The 15,650-nt window shown below is 39.4% G+C and overlaps 1 protein-coding gene and 1 pseudogene across 13 annotated transcripts in view; one reads left to right on the forward strand and one right to left on the reverse strand.

The window, feature by feature from the left end:
* SRPK2 (SRSF protein kinase 2) overlaps nucleotides 1-15,650 on the reverse strand; it is a 239,700-nt gene that overhangs the window by 186,854 nt on the left and 37,196 nt on the right. The gene's annotated exons all lie outside the window — the stretch shown is intronic.
* On the forward strand, nucleotides 12,807-13,309 carry LOC109731268 (putative ribosome biogenesis protein RLP24 pseudogene; annotated as a pseudogene).

The raw sequence follows: 15,650 nt of genomic DNA on the forward strand, positions 1-15,650 counted from the left end.
TACAGCTTTCAGCTCATCATTACGTACCATCTTCTCAGGTCACCCACATGGCTCATTTTCAAGATTAAAATCACCAGAACTTTTTTTTTTTTTTTTGTTTTGAGACAGAGTCTCACTTTGTTGCCCAGGCTAGAGTGAGTGCTGTGGCATCAGCCTAGCTCACAGCAACCTCAATCTCTTGGTCTTAAGTGATCCTCCTGCCTGTAGCTGGGACTACAGGCATGCGTCACCATGCCCGGCTAATTTTTTTCTATATATATTTGTTGGCCAATTAATTTCTTTCTATTTATAGTAGAGACGGGGTCTCGCTCTTGCTCAGACTGGTTTCGAACTCCTGACCTCAAGCAATCCACCCGCTTCGTCCTCCCAGAGTGCTAGGATTACAGGCATGAGCCACCTCGCCCGGCCCAGAACGAACTTCTTAAACCAACAATGTACTGTGCATTCATTAGCCACATGCTTCCCAAACATTTTGTTGATATTTCGAGTTGTCTGTGGTACAAGGGTTCTATGATTGAACTTATATTTGAAAATAACCCAAATTTTGACTTATCCATGGTTTCACAAAAAACTCTTGTAAAAAAAAATTTGGAAGAAAAATCACAAATCCAAACGTGCATTTGAATGAATGATGATGTACCTTCACAATTAAAAAAAAAAGTGTCAAAGTGAAATGTCAGAGATATCAACTGTCAAATTTAATACTTAAAGAAATCTAATGTTCCATACTTAATAACCTAATACTAACACAGAACATAAGGGAACAGCTTCTTGCCTCTGAGAGTGAATATTTTAAGGACAAAATGGAAACAATAATTTTCAACAAGACAAGATACTACACTTTCAACACCACAAGAATGATTTGGGGACATGTCACTCACATCTTTCCCACAGTATACCCAAGCTAACTGGGTGAAAAACTTCACATAAGGAAGCTTTTTTCAAGATATGAAATGCCAACTTAGTAGAAATGCCAGCTCAACAGAAATACATTTTTGGAAGGATTCAAACTATGTTTCCTTTAAAGTACCTTGACCAGACCATTCATAACTGAAAAACTAGGTAATGAATGTGCAATATGAATAAGCAAAGTTGGTCCAACCATCAACTGGTGAGAAATACTACTGACATTTACTGTGTCCCTCAAGTACTATGCCTGGCATTTTCATATCTGTTACCACTGAATAACATCCCATTTCTCCAGCTCTTAACAGGGTGTCACAAGAGATTGTCACATGCCTTGATGAAATCAAGACCTAGCATGTATGCCCAAAGTAGCATGTCGATCCCACTATAAATGCCATGCTGTACATATACATGGAGCAATCAAGAAACAGAAATGTCAAGGCAGAAGTTAATTTCACATGCCATCCCAATGGGGACCTGGTCTTTTGAAAACCCTTATTTTTTAAAAAAGGAAATTCATAGCATTATTTAATGGCATCATTTTCCCCTAGTTCCTCAAACCTTAAAAAACCAAAAAAGTCATCCTTGACTTTCCTCTTACCTCATACCCCATCATTAAACCTAGTCAGTTCAGCTCTCCCTTCAAAATCAGTCCTCAATCTGACTACTAATATTTCACCTACTCCACTAAGAAGACCCGGCCAAGCTAACATCAGAACCCACTGCCCAGACTATTGCAACAGCACCTTCCCTCGCCTCCAAGCTTTCACTCCTGCCACTCTGTAATCCATTCTCTACGTGGTGGCCAGAGCGACTGTTTTTAAACTTCAAACAATCAAAATTGCAGAAAAGTATAATACAAAGAACTTTTTCCTGTTGCTTTAAATTACATTATCTTCTCCATTACTTGCAGTGATCCTGAGCAGTAGCTGTAAGTTTACTTTCTCTTTTTTCACAGATAGACAAGGCTCAGAAGTGCACTGATGTGCCCAACATTACACAGCCACTAACTGGCAAGATCAGGACTAGAACTTGAGCCTTCTAAGCACTATCAATTATGTCAGTCAAGTCCCTCTGCATGTATGCCACTTATTAATCACCCACATAAGCCCTAACATCCTTTCCTTTCAACATCAAGAATTACTGGGACATAAATGGAATGCTTCAAAAGAATACAAAGAATACATCTCTTCAAAAGAGATGCAGAAATGCTGTAATTTTCAACCCTACCTATAAATTTCTGTCCTACTAAAGACCCCTGATAATAGGCATTTTGGCACCATATTCCAGGAGCCAGCATGATGCCTATTTTTGTTATGACATGTGAGCTAAAAATTGTGGGTTTGTTTTTTTTTTTTGGAAATGAGGTCTCACTCTGTTGCCAGGACTAGAGTGCCGTGGTGTCATCACAGCTCACTGTAACCTCAAACTCCTGGGCTCAAGCAATCCTCCTGCCTCAGCTTCCCAAATAGCTGGGGCTACCAGTATATACCATCACACCCAGATAATTTTTTATTTAATTTTATTTTTTGTAGAGACCAGGTCTTGTTATGGTGCTAAAGCTGGTCTCCTTGCTCAGGATGGTCCCAAACTCCTGAGCTCAAGCAATCCCCCCTCCCTCTTTGGCCTCCCAAAGTGGTAGGATTACAGGCGTGAACCAATACACTGCACCATGATCCTTACATTTTTTAATGGTTAGGGGGAAAAAAACTCAAATAGAATATTTCGTGACACCTAAAAATTAAAGTTCAGTGTCCATAAAGTATATGAAGTATGACTGGAACATAGTCCTGCTCATTCGTTTATTTATCATCCATAGCTGCTTTCACACTAACATGGCAGAGTTAAACAGTGACAATAGAGGTCATGTGGCCTAAAAAGCCTAAATTATTTACTATCTATTCCTTTACAGAAATTCGCCAACCTCTGCGCCAGTCTCTTGGTTTTGCAGCACTCTGCCGCATCCTGACCTCTAAGAAGTGTTCCCTGACCTCCTTCCTCCCTGCCAAATCCAGGTGAGATTTCCCCCAGCACTCCATACTTCTCTCATCACTTTGCACCAGAGTTTGAAATGCGTAATTGTCTACTACCCATTGGACTCTCCAGATTACAAGATGCTACAGAGTGAGGCCCAAATCTCCCTGTTTATTATTGTACCCCCAGGGTTTGGCAATGCCCATTTATGCTAGGTGCATAAATACTTTCTGAATGAATGAAAAGAATGGAAGGTACTTAATTCAGATGAGCTGATCCAAACATCTCTCAAACTCACAAGAGTTTCTAGAAGATACCAGGAATACAAACTATCAGACTTCTAGGGAGAAATACAAATGATTCTGGCCCTTGACTCATTCCTGTCAGAAACCTCAACTACATCTAAAATGGATCTGAGCAGGGCGGTAGATTGCAGGATAGGAGGAGGGGTTAAATCAATATACACCCCAGTCGTAAAATGGATTAAAAAAAATTTTTTTTAATCATTCCCTCTTCGATCCAGAACTAGACAAGGATGCCCACTGTCTCCTCTTCTATTCAACATAGTGCTGGAAGTCCTAGCTATAGCAATCAGACAAGAGAGGGGTATTAAGGGCATCCAAGTTGGGGCAGACGAGATCAAACTCTCGCTCTTTGCCAATGATTTGATATTATACCTAGAAACCCCCATGGATTCATCCAAGAGACTCCTAGATTTAATAAATAAATTTGGTAAAGTTTCAGGTTACAAAATCAATATACACAAATCAGAAGCATTCATATATGCCAAGAACCATCAAGCAGAAACTCAAATCAAAAACGCAATACCCTTTACTATAGCCCCAAAGAAAATTAAATATCTAGGAGTATACTTAACGAAAGATTTATACAAGGAGAACTACGAAACACTAAAAAAAGAAACTGCAGATGATTTGAACAGATGGAAAAATCTACCTTGTTCATGGATTGGTACAATCAATATTGTTAAAATGTCAATATTACCTAAAGTGATCTACAGAATTAATGCAATCCCCATCAAAATGCCACTAGCATTCTTTACAGATCTAGAAAAAATAATTATGCACTTTGTGTGGAACCAGAAGAAACCTCGTATAGCCAAAGCAATCTTAAGTAAAAAGAACAAACTGGGAGGCATCAGTCTTCCTGACTTCAAGTTATACTATAAAGCAATAATAGTTAAATCAGCCTAGTACTGGCACAAAAACAGAAGCATCGATATCTGGAATAGATCTGGGATACCAGAGATGAAACCATCCATATACAGCAACCTAATCTTTGATAAAGCAGACAAAAATATACAATGGGGAAAAGAATCTCTCTTCAATAAATGGTGATGGGAAAACTGGTTAGCTACATGCAGAAGATTGAAACAGGATCCCTACCTCTCGCCTTTCACAAAAGTTCATTCAAGATGGATAACAGACTTTTAAACCTAAGGCATGAAACCTTAAGAATCCTAGACAAAGATGTTGGGAAAACTCTATTAGACATTGGTCTAGGCAAAGAATTTTTGAGAAAGACCCCCAAGGCAATCACCGCTGCATCAAAAATAAACAATTGGGATCTCATCAAATTAAAAAGTTTCTGCACAGCTAAGGAAAATGTCATTAGAGCAAATAGACAACCCACAGAGTGGAGGAAAATATTTGCTCTCTACACTTCTGATAAAGGTCTAATAACAAGAATCTATCTAGAACTTAAAAGAATAAACAAGAAAAAATAAAACAACCCCATCAAGAAATGGGCAACGGAAATGAACAGAAACTTCTCCAAAGAAGACAGAATAATGGCCTGCAAACATATAAAAAAATGCTCAACATCTCTAATCATCAGAGAAATGCAAATCAAAACCACAATGAGATACCATCTAACACCAGTGAGAATGGCTAGATCAAGAAATACCAAAACTACAAATGCTGGCAAGATGTGGAGAGACAGGAACACTCTTACACTGCTGGTGGGACTGCAAATTAGTGCAACCTTTGTGGAAAAGAATTTGGAGATACCTCAAAGAGCTAGATATAGAAATACCATTAGACCCAGCAATAGCATTGTTGGGCATCTACCCAAAAGAGCATAAGACATTCTATTATAAAGACATTTGGGCCAGGCGCGATGGTTCATGCCTGTAATCCTAGCACTCTGGGAGGCCGAGGCCAGCCGAATGCTTGAGGTCAGGAGTTACAAACCAGGCTGAGCAAGAGCGAGACCCCGTCTCTACTAGAAATAGAAAGAAATTAATTGGCCAACTAATATATATAGAAAAAATTAGCCAGGCATGGTGGTGCATGCCTGTAGTCCCAGCTACTCGGGAGGCTGAGGCAGTAGGATTGCTTGAGCCCAGAAGATTGAGGTTGCTGTGAGCGAGGCTGATGCCACGGCACTCACTCTAGCCTGGGCAACAAAGCGAGACTCTGTCTCAAAAAAAAAAAAAAAAGATATCAGCACCCAAATGTTTATGGCAGCACAATTCACTATTGCAAGATCATGGAAACAACCCAATTGTCCGTCAATTCATTAGTGGATAATTAAAATTCGATATATGCTCACAATGGAATACTACTCAATTCTAAGAAATGACAGTGAGCTAGCACCGTTTATGTTATCCTGGATTAAGCTTAAGCCCATTATCCAAAGTGACTGAGCGACACAAGATCAAGAAAATGGGCTCCACATCTACTCACCATCAAATTGCTACTGACTGATTAAAACTATGGTGCTCAAATGGTGGTAGTGTTCACCAAAGTTTGGGGGGGGGGGAGATACACATCTTAGGGTTGTGGCGAGCATTGTGGGGGGTGAGGAAGGGACTATCTCTAACCCTTCCTAGGGAAAGGCAAAGATATACAATGTAACCAAAAGGTCAAAAAGGAAAAAAAAAAAAAAAGAAAGAAAACTTTTATCGGGTGGTGGGCAGATGGGAGGAGGAGAAGGGGAATGATATATACTTACAAAATAGGTGCGATGAGCACCACCTAGGGGTTGGACACCCTTGATGTTTTTGGGGGGGCAGGGTGAGGAATGGCAGGGGCAATATATGTAACCCTAACAATATTTGTACCCCCATAATATGATAAAATAAAAGGGGGAAAAATATTTTTGAGACAGTCTCGCTGTCACCCCAGCTAGAGTGCAGTGGCATGGTGGCATCATCATAGCTCACTGCAACTTCAAATTCCTGAGCTTAGGCAATTCTCCCGCCTCAGCCTCCTGAGTAGCTGGGATGCCTGGCTAATTTTTCTATTTTTAGTAGAGATGGGGTCTCGCTCTTGCTCAGGCTGGTCTCAAACTCCTGAGCTCAAGCAATTCTCCTGCCCTGGCCACCCTGAGTGCTAGGAGTACAGGTATGAGCCACCACACTGGCCCATAAATTTTTTTTAAAATAAGAACTCAGGGCTCGTACGATGGTAGTGGGTTATTAGAACTTATTAACATTAGTGTGGAATTAAAAAAAGAACAACCAGACGCAGTGACAGAATGAGAATTCATTCAGCAATTACTACAACAGACCATAGTGTCAACATTTGTACACTGAGGGGATAAGAAGACATCACAAAACTGCCCTCTAACTGCTGGGCCTGCAGTCCCAGCTAATTGGGGTGCTAAGGCAGGAGGATCCCTTGACCCCAGGAGTTGAAGGCCAACCTGGCAAGCATAGTGATACCTTCCGTCTTTAAAAAATAAAAGAGAGAGAGAAACTCAAGCTGGGCATAATACCGTGTTTCCCCAAATATAAGACCTACCCATAAGATAAACCCTACCAGGATTTCTAAGCATTTGCGAAGTATAAGCCCTACCCTGAAAGAAAATAAGACCTAGTGATGGGCGTGGCTACACAGCCTATCTGCACAACCCATGCATTTTGTCGCGGAGCGGTAAAGAAGACCAGTGGCCCTTCTCATCTGCCCCTTGAGAGCTCTATTGCTCAACAGGAGAAATTGGGGCCAGTGGTTCTAAAGGAAATAGAGTAGCAAGAAATACAGGATGGAATTCGGGGTTTGGAGAGTTATGATGATATTCCAGAAGATGATGATTTAACTATATTTGAATAAATGTAGACTGTTGTACCGTACTTAAAAAAAATAACACATCCCCTGAAAATAAGCCCTAGGGTGTCTTCTTGAGGAAAAATAAATATAAGACCCTGTCTTATTTTTGGAGAAACATGGTAGGACACACATACAGTCCCAGCTACTCAGGAGACTGAGGTGGGAGAATCACTTGAGACCAATTAGCTTGACCAGCATAGAGAGACCCCATCTCTTAAAAAAAAAAAAAAATTTTTAATAAATAAATAAGAACTCAAGAGTTCCAGTCTGAGATGTGAGTTTACATAATACTGATCTACAGGACAGGCTGCTTACTTCCCAGTTTTAACTAAACCCCTCCAAATTTTTTCTCCCATGTTGCCTGAAGCTTTATATATCTCATCATGTCATACTGCCTATTAGTCATCTAATTTATTCACTCACCTTTTAAGAAAGCTCTTTTTAAAATACAAATAGATCTGAAAGACTAAAGAAAATAACAAAATCTCTTGTATTAATGTGCACTGGTTGAGGTGATTTTGACAGTGAGACAGAGAAGGGGGGAAAAGGAGGCATCTTAAGAAGATGAAGCCCTCAAAAACTGAGGCACATTTGGATAGGATTCTGAAACAGAGAGCTTATAGGGAAATCTAAAAATGCTGGGAAACAGAACAATAGAGCAGCAACAGATGGGAAAGGGTATAGAGAGGAAGTGGGAGGTGTTCACACAGACAACCAATTCAGGATTTTTCCCTAGGTCACACAAGCACCCTGTGGAAAGAGGATTTGTCCCTACTGTGTGGTTTAAGAACGCTGTTAGGAAAGGAAAAGCTCTTCTCCTCAAAAGAATGACAGGCAGTCAATGTAAAGGATAACAGAATTAGACAATTATCATTAGCAACCCACAGGTGCAAAAAACTGATTCAGGCAAGAAACATCTAGGGATGTTAAAATCACTGGATAAATATAAGAACAGACATTCACACAGTCCCAAAGTACTTAATTAATTTCAAAAGAAAAATTAGGCCAGCCACAGTGGTTCACACCTGTAATCCCATCACTTTGGAAGGCCCAGGCGGGAGGATGGCTTCAGCCCAGAAGTTGAAGACCAGCCTGAGCAACACAGCAAGACTCCATCTCTATAAAATTTTTTTTAAGAATTAGCCGTTGGAGGGGTAGAGTGAAAAAAAAAAACAAAAAGGAATTAGCAGGGCCTGGTGGTATGCACCTGTTGATCCAGGCACTCGGGAGAGCATGAGGTAGAAGGATCACTAGAGCTTAGGAGTTTGATGCTGCAGTGAACTATGATCATGCTACTGGCAACTCCAGCCTGGGTGACTGAGCAAAACTGTCCCGACGGGGACAGGGAAAGAAAAAGGGACCAGTCCAACGGAAAACCTGGAAGATACTATTTAACCAAGTGATCAACAATATCAACAATAATGATGTGCCCCTCATCTGTGATGCACAAGGGCACATCCACTCCTATGCTGTATTCCTAAAGTATTTAATCTAATCTTAATCATGATAAAACAATCAGACAAATACAAATTAAGAAATACACCTAAAAAACACCCTGAGTTTTTTAAACTCTCGTGGCCATAAAAGAAAAAATTAGGCAGGAGAATTGTTCCAGATCAGGGCTGTTTACAAAGTAACAGTCTTGCTGAATTTAATTTTTTAAATGACACGCAGACTTTCTTTATCTCTTTATTTCTTCCATCTTATTTCTCTAGTAATTTGTATATTTTACAAAATTATTGGTTCACAGAACATTGGAAATAAAAACTGGTCCTTCACCACAGAGAATCTGAGAACCACTATTTCAGATTAAGGAGAACTAAGAGACATGACAACGAAATACGTGATCCTAGACTGGAGTACAGATTTCAGTTTTTCACATAAATATTTGTGTTTTGTGTGTGTATATGTACACATACATACATACACATACATATCCATTAGGATAATTGGGAAATTTGAATATGGACTATAAATATGGACTATAAATTTGAATATGGAATATACATTAAATGACAGTATTGTATCAGTGTTAAACTTTCTGAGAATAATTACTGTATTTAAAAAAGCCACTGTCCTTCGGAGACACATGTTGAATTATTTAAAAGTGAAGTTATATGTCTGCAACACACGTTCAAATGCTTAGCAAGAAATACAATTGGAGGATGGATGGATGGATCTATGGATATACAGACATGCGGGTAAAGGGGGAAAGTAAATGCAGCAAAATGCAAAGTACTGGTGAATCTACATAAAGAAACCATTAATTTCTTACCATTGAGAAACCATTGATTTATTCTTGCAACTTTTATGAAAATTTAAAACTTTTCAAAATAAATGCTGGAGAGGGAAAAAGGACTTTGCCAGTCCTAACACAGAAGATTTCAACACAATAATAGTTCATGCAGTCTTTCATAAGTTATTCTGGAAATAAACCTATGGGAAAATAGGCACAAAAAAGAAACTCAAAAACGCTGAGAGCCAAGTACAATAACTCACACTTGCAATCCCAGCTACTCAGGAGGCAAAGGTGGGATTATCACTTGAGGCCAGGAGTTCAAGACCAGTCTGGGTGATACAGTAAGACTCTATCAAAAACTCTAAGAGGCAGGCTTCCTCAAACCCATTTATTGTGACAGAATGAGAATTCATTCAGCAATTACTACAACAGACCATAGTGTCACTATTCGGACACTGAGGGGATGAGAAGACATCACAAAACTGCCCTCTAACTGAAAACCAAATAAATAACCTAAATTAACCAGAAAAAGAAAACTAATTCTAATATATTCTAAAGATCATTTGGCTAAGCATTAGAACCACTTGATGAACTTTTTAAAACCCTAATGCCTAGGCTATATTGTGAAGGAGCCCATCGACCAACCAACAAAGGACTGGCAACACAACTGGCTGAATAAAGGAAAACGGGATAGGGGGAGGCATATGAACCCTGATCTGACTGCAGTTTTATTAACACTATACTATTTAAAATACAGCTGAGCTCCTCCAGATTTAGTGATCTTTTTTCTTTTTATGGATATAGTTAAGTTTTTTAAATTTTTCAACAAACATTTCTATATTCTCAAGGTTCTAATACTATACATACTCCTGCACAAAAGAATGAAATGAATTTATTTAAAGTGGAGGAATACAAGTGCCTTGTATTAAAATCAAATAAATATGATATATAATGTTATTAATATGCCTACTTAAGGTACATGCTCTAATATAGATGATTTAGAAAAAAGAAGAGACTTCTTTTTTCCTGTCATGATTTTCTTACAGTCATGACCAAGAGTCACTTTTTTTTAACTTTGCAAGGAATATTCACACACACACAAAAAAATCACAACTTCACGTAAGAGTTTAAGGTGTAATTATTATTATTATTATTATTATTTCGAGCCAGAGTCTTACTCTGTTGCCCGGGCTACAGTGTTATGGCATCAGCCTAGCTCACAGCAACCTCAAACTCCTGGGCTCAAGCGATCCTCCTGCCTCAGCCTCTCCAGTTAGCTGGGACTACAGGCATGAGCCACCATGCCCGGTTAATTTATATGTATATTTATTTACATATACATACATACATACATACATACATATATATATGTGTGTATATATATATATATAGTTTTTGTTTTTTAGTTGTCCAGTTAATTTCTTTTGATTTTTTAGTAGAGACGGGATCTCGCTCTTGCTCAGGCTGGTCTCAAACTCCTGAGCTCAAATGATTCCCTGCCTCGGCCTCTCAGAGTGCTAGGATTATAGGCGTGAGCCACCACACCCAGCCAAGACTGATTTTTTTAATGATTTTAAGGAAGGGTCTATTTCTATTTTACAAAGAGTTTTCAACAAACACATTCAAACTTGCTCCTTTGATCCACTCTTGCATTAATTTATTCATGGAAATCCTGTTCTAAAGCAAAGACCAATAAGCATGGTATAATCTTTTTTTTTTTTTTCTGTGAGACAGAGTCTCATCTCGCTTTATTGCCCAGGCTAGAGTGCGTGCCGTGGCATCAGCCTAGCTCACAGCAACCTCAAACTCCTGGGCTCAAGCAATCCTTCTGCCTCAGCCTCCTGAGTAGCTGGGACTACAGGCATGCGCCACCATGTCCGGCTAATTTTTTCTATATATATTAGTTGGTCAATTAATTTCTTTGTATTCATAGTAGAGACGGGGTCTCGCTCTTGCTCAGGCTGGTTTCGAACTCCTGACCTCGAGCAATCCGCCCGCCTTGGCCTCCTAGAGTGCTAGGATGACAGGCGTGAGCCACCACGCCCGGCCTGATTTCATCTTTTATGTATAGTTCTGGGACATCATTGTAAATACTATTCAAAGTTCCGTGGCCAAAATATACATCTTCAGGAATTTTGAAGAAGATACATAAGGCCACTCCTCTTCTAGTAAAAAATTCCAGACTACTGTTGAGATTCTTAAATCTGTTTATTTCAATCACCTCATTCATTACAAAAGCACTTACTGATCACCTACTCTGATTCAGATAGATGATACAAGCATAAGAGCATATAATGACAATTAACATACAATGTCCATCTTCAAGGAGCTCACCTACGTGTGTTAAATACTGTAACAAAATGTTGAAAGAAGAAACATCAACCTGAGATATACAGAAGAGCTTTGAGCTAATAGCTTGAGTCCTGAATGCTGAGGGATAATGGTCAACAAAAGCTCTCAAAGTCCATGAACTCCTGTGGCCTCTAAGTATAATACTAAAATACTGTTTGCTTTTTTCATTGACAGTGCAATAGCAATGGTTGGTAGCAGTTCTAGTGCCTTAGCATGAATCAAGGCCATGACCCCTAAATTGTACTAGTCACTGTATTCATCACTATTTTTTAAACGTCATTAATGAAGTAAAAATTATTTTTATTAACCTCTACCCTTAAACATGTATTTTTTAAAAATTCTACGTGAGAAAATAGAAAGTGTTCATAAAGAACTTATGCTGCACACCAAAATATGATGGCTATCTCAAGAAAAAGCATTTGGGCAACTGAGTCATGAGCTCACATAGTCACTTTTTTCATGGAACGCCATTTTTACTTGAAAGAAGAGAAGGCATACAAACTATTTATTCAGCCCAATGCAATGGGACACACCTATAGTCCCAGCTACTCCAGAGGGCAAGAGGGAAAGATCACTGGACCCCAGGAGTTCAAATCCAGCCTAGGCAACAGAATACCAACCTGTCTCTTTAAAAAAAACAAACAAACAAAAAACTATGGTTACTCAAATTTGAGTATAAGGAAGACATTTTCTAAAAAAATGAATGAAGCAAGCCTGTCAAATGAAGGAAAACAGATGACAGTATTTGTTGCCAATGATAACATTCAAGCTTTCAAGAGAACATTAGGATTTCATAAAGCTTTTATCTGCCAGCAGAAGCAGGACAGGTCTCTATGACTTTTCTAATTAGATATTAATGATTGTTATTTTTAGATATTATATAATGATGTCTCAACATTTAAAAGATCTGCATACTTCAGTGAGCCAATATTTCCCAAATGATCAATATGTGAGGTTATGAAATCATGTATGGGAGGAGTCATTCAAAGTACATGAAAATTGATAGATTTTAATGCAAGAAGAATATGAAAACTTTGCTGGTATGGTTTCAGATTCCACAATACAACTAACCTTTCTTCTAACACTTGTCAAGTTTTAGCATACTACCAAAGAGTATCCACAATTATATGCAAAGGCTACCTACTCTTCCCTTCTCTGCCTACATTACATACCTGTCCAAAGCCAGATTTTTATCACATACTTCAATCAAAACACTATTAACGGAAGCTTGGCATTTGGTCGGTGTGGACCCACACAGGTTCAACATGAGTATGGAGAAATGTCATTTCTTTTCAGGGCCAATCTACCCTGGCCACAGCATGATGTTCATCCGCAACGATTGCAAGGTGTTAAGATTTTGTAAATTCAAATGTCATAAAAATTTTACATAAAGAAGTGCAATCTTCACGAGGTCGAGTGAACTAAAGCATTCTGAGAAAGCAGCTGGTAAAGAGCTTACAGGGGATAATTCATTTGAATTTGAAAAACGTAGAAATGAACCTGTCAAATACCAGAGAGAGCTATGGAAGAAAATCACTGATGCAATGAAGAGAGTTGAAGAGATCAAACAGAAATGCCAAGCCAAACTTATAATGAACAGATTGAAGAAAAATAGCTACAGAAAGTTCAGGACATCAAAGAAGTCAAACAAAACATCCATCTTATCCGAGCCCCTCTTGTAGGTAAAGGAAAGCACTTGGAAGAGAAAATGGTACAGCAGTGACAACAGGAGTGTGGTAGCTCATGCCTACACGAATTGTGGACATAAAATGGTCATGCCATTTGGATAACGGCACTAGACAGCATTTATGTAGTAACTAAGGACAAAAATTCTGGCTAGTGATATGTAAAATAAAATTTTATTTTCAGTTAAAAAAAAACACAACAATATAACAGTGGGACACAGTGGCTCACATCTATAATCCCAAAAACTTTGGGAAGCTGAGATGGGAGGATTGCTTGAGGCCAGGAGTTTGCCCACCTGGGCAATAGCAAGATCCTGTCTCTACAAAAAATAAAAAAATTAAAATAAAACAATATAACATAATAGATTGAATAAAAATGCAAATAAAAGAATCCAACTTTTCTATTAAGTCAGACATTAAAGATATTTGCTAAAATGCAAAACACTTTTCTCAGTAAATATTTTTATTTTTAAAAAGAGATGAACAGGCTGGGCGTGGTGGCTCACGTCTGTAATCCTAGCACTCTGGGAGGCCAAGGCAGGCGGATAGCTCAAGGTCAGGAGTTCGAAACCAGCCTGAGCAAGACCTCATCTCTACCAAAAATAGAAAGAAATTAATTGACCAACTAAAAATATGTATACCGGCCGGGCACGGTGGCTCACGCCTGTAATCCTAGCACTCCGGGAGGCCGAGGCGGGCGGACAGCTCAAGCTCAGGAGTTCGAAACCAGCCTGAGCAAGAGCGAGACCCTGTCAATCAATCAATCAATCAATCAATAAATGTATACCAAAAACAATTAGCCGGACATGGTGGCTCATGCTGGTAGTCCCAGCTACTCGGGAGGCTGAGGCAGAAGGATCACTTGAGCCCAGGAGATTGAGGTTGCTGTGAAGTAGGCTGACGCCATGGCACTCACTCTAGCCTGGGCAACAAAGCGTGACTCTGTCTCAAAAAAATTAAATTAAATTAAAAAACTAAACATACTCTTACCATGTGATCCAGCAATTGCTCTCCTTTGTATTTACCCAAAAAAATTGAAAACTCAGGTCTAGGCTGGGCGCGGTGGCTCACGCCTGTAATCCTAGCACTCTGGGAGGCTGAGGCGGGCGGATTGCTCGAGGTTGGGAGTTCGAAACCATCCTGAGCGAGACCCCGTCTCTACTAAAAATAGAAAGAAATTAATTGACCAACTAAAAATATATATAGAAAAAATTAGCCGGGCATGGTGGCACATGCCTGTAGTCCCAGCTACTCGGGAGGCTGAGGCAGAAGGATCACTTGAGCCCAGGAGTTTGAGGTTGCTGTGAGCGAGGCTGACGCCACGGCACTCACTCTACCCTGGGCAACAAAGCGAGACTCTGTCTCAAAAAAAAAAAAAAAAAATTAAGTTAAAACTGCACTATGGGCCAGGCAGGGTGGCTCACGCCTATAATCCTAGCTCTCTGGGAAGCCGAGGCAGGCGGAATGCTCCAGGTCAGGAGTTCCAAACCAGCCTGAGCAAGAGCGAGACCCCATCTCTACTATAAATAGAAAGAAATTAATTGGCCAACTAATATATATAGAAAAAATTAGCCGGGCATGGTGGCGCATGCCTGTAGTCCCAGCTACTCGGGAGGCTGAGGCAGTAGGATCGCTTGAGCCCAGGAGTTTGAGGTTGCTGTGAGCTAGGCTGACGCCACAGCACTCACTCTAGCCTGGACAACAAAGCGAGACTCTGTCTCAAAAACAAAAAAAAACTGTACTATGCAATCTTAATAGACGAAATAATACCACTTTAAATACCAGTTTCCTAACAATGATGGAACGCCTTCCTAAAAAGGAATCTTTCAGTATATCTTTTTCAACAAGAACTTTGAAGTATAGTAATTAACTTCTAATTTAAATAAAGAAAAGTAGTGAATGAAGCCTGATAGATGACTTCTGATTTAAGTTCCTAGGAAATGTTGAAGTGCTACGGAAAGGGATGCCCTTAAAGCTGGTGCAGGCCATCTTCCCATTTTAATTTAACAGGTGGCATCTCAGATTGGATTGACCAGCTCCCATCTAACCTCATCTGATTTCCAAGATTACAAATCCTCCACTATCTCCTGACCTAAAACTCATCAGGTAGTTAGAAGAATACTAGCCAGGTTCTAATGTCCTTCCACATATATAGTAAAGCTACATGTAGCCAAAACGAGAGAAAGAAAAATGATCCAGTCACCTTCACAACAAATGTAAGTCTTCATCATGACCTCTACACAATTAGTCACTGACTTCTACGACAGCTGCAGATCATTCAGGCCAAAGACAGAAATGTCCATCCCTAGAACTAACCGTACCATTACTCGCACCTAAGAGAGGATAGCCTTTTGAAACTGGGAAATGTGATGTATTGCAGATTTTAAAACACTTCCTACTCTCTGGCTTATTAGCATTATTAAA

The sequence above is a fragment of the Microcebus murinus genome, chromosome 9 (genome assembly GCF_040939455.1).
Source record: "Microcebus murinus isolate Inina chromosome 9, M.murinus_Inina_mat1.0, whole genome shotgun sequence".
NCBI lineage: Eukaryota > Metazoa > Chordata > Mammalia > Primates > Cheirogaleidae > Microcebus > Microcebus murinus.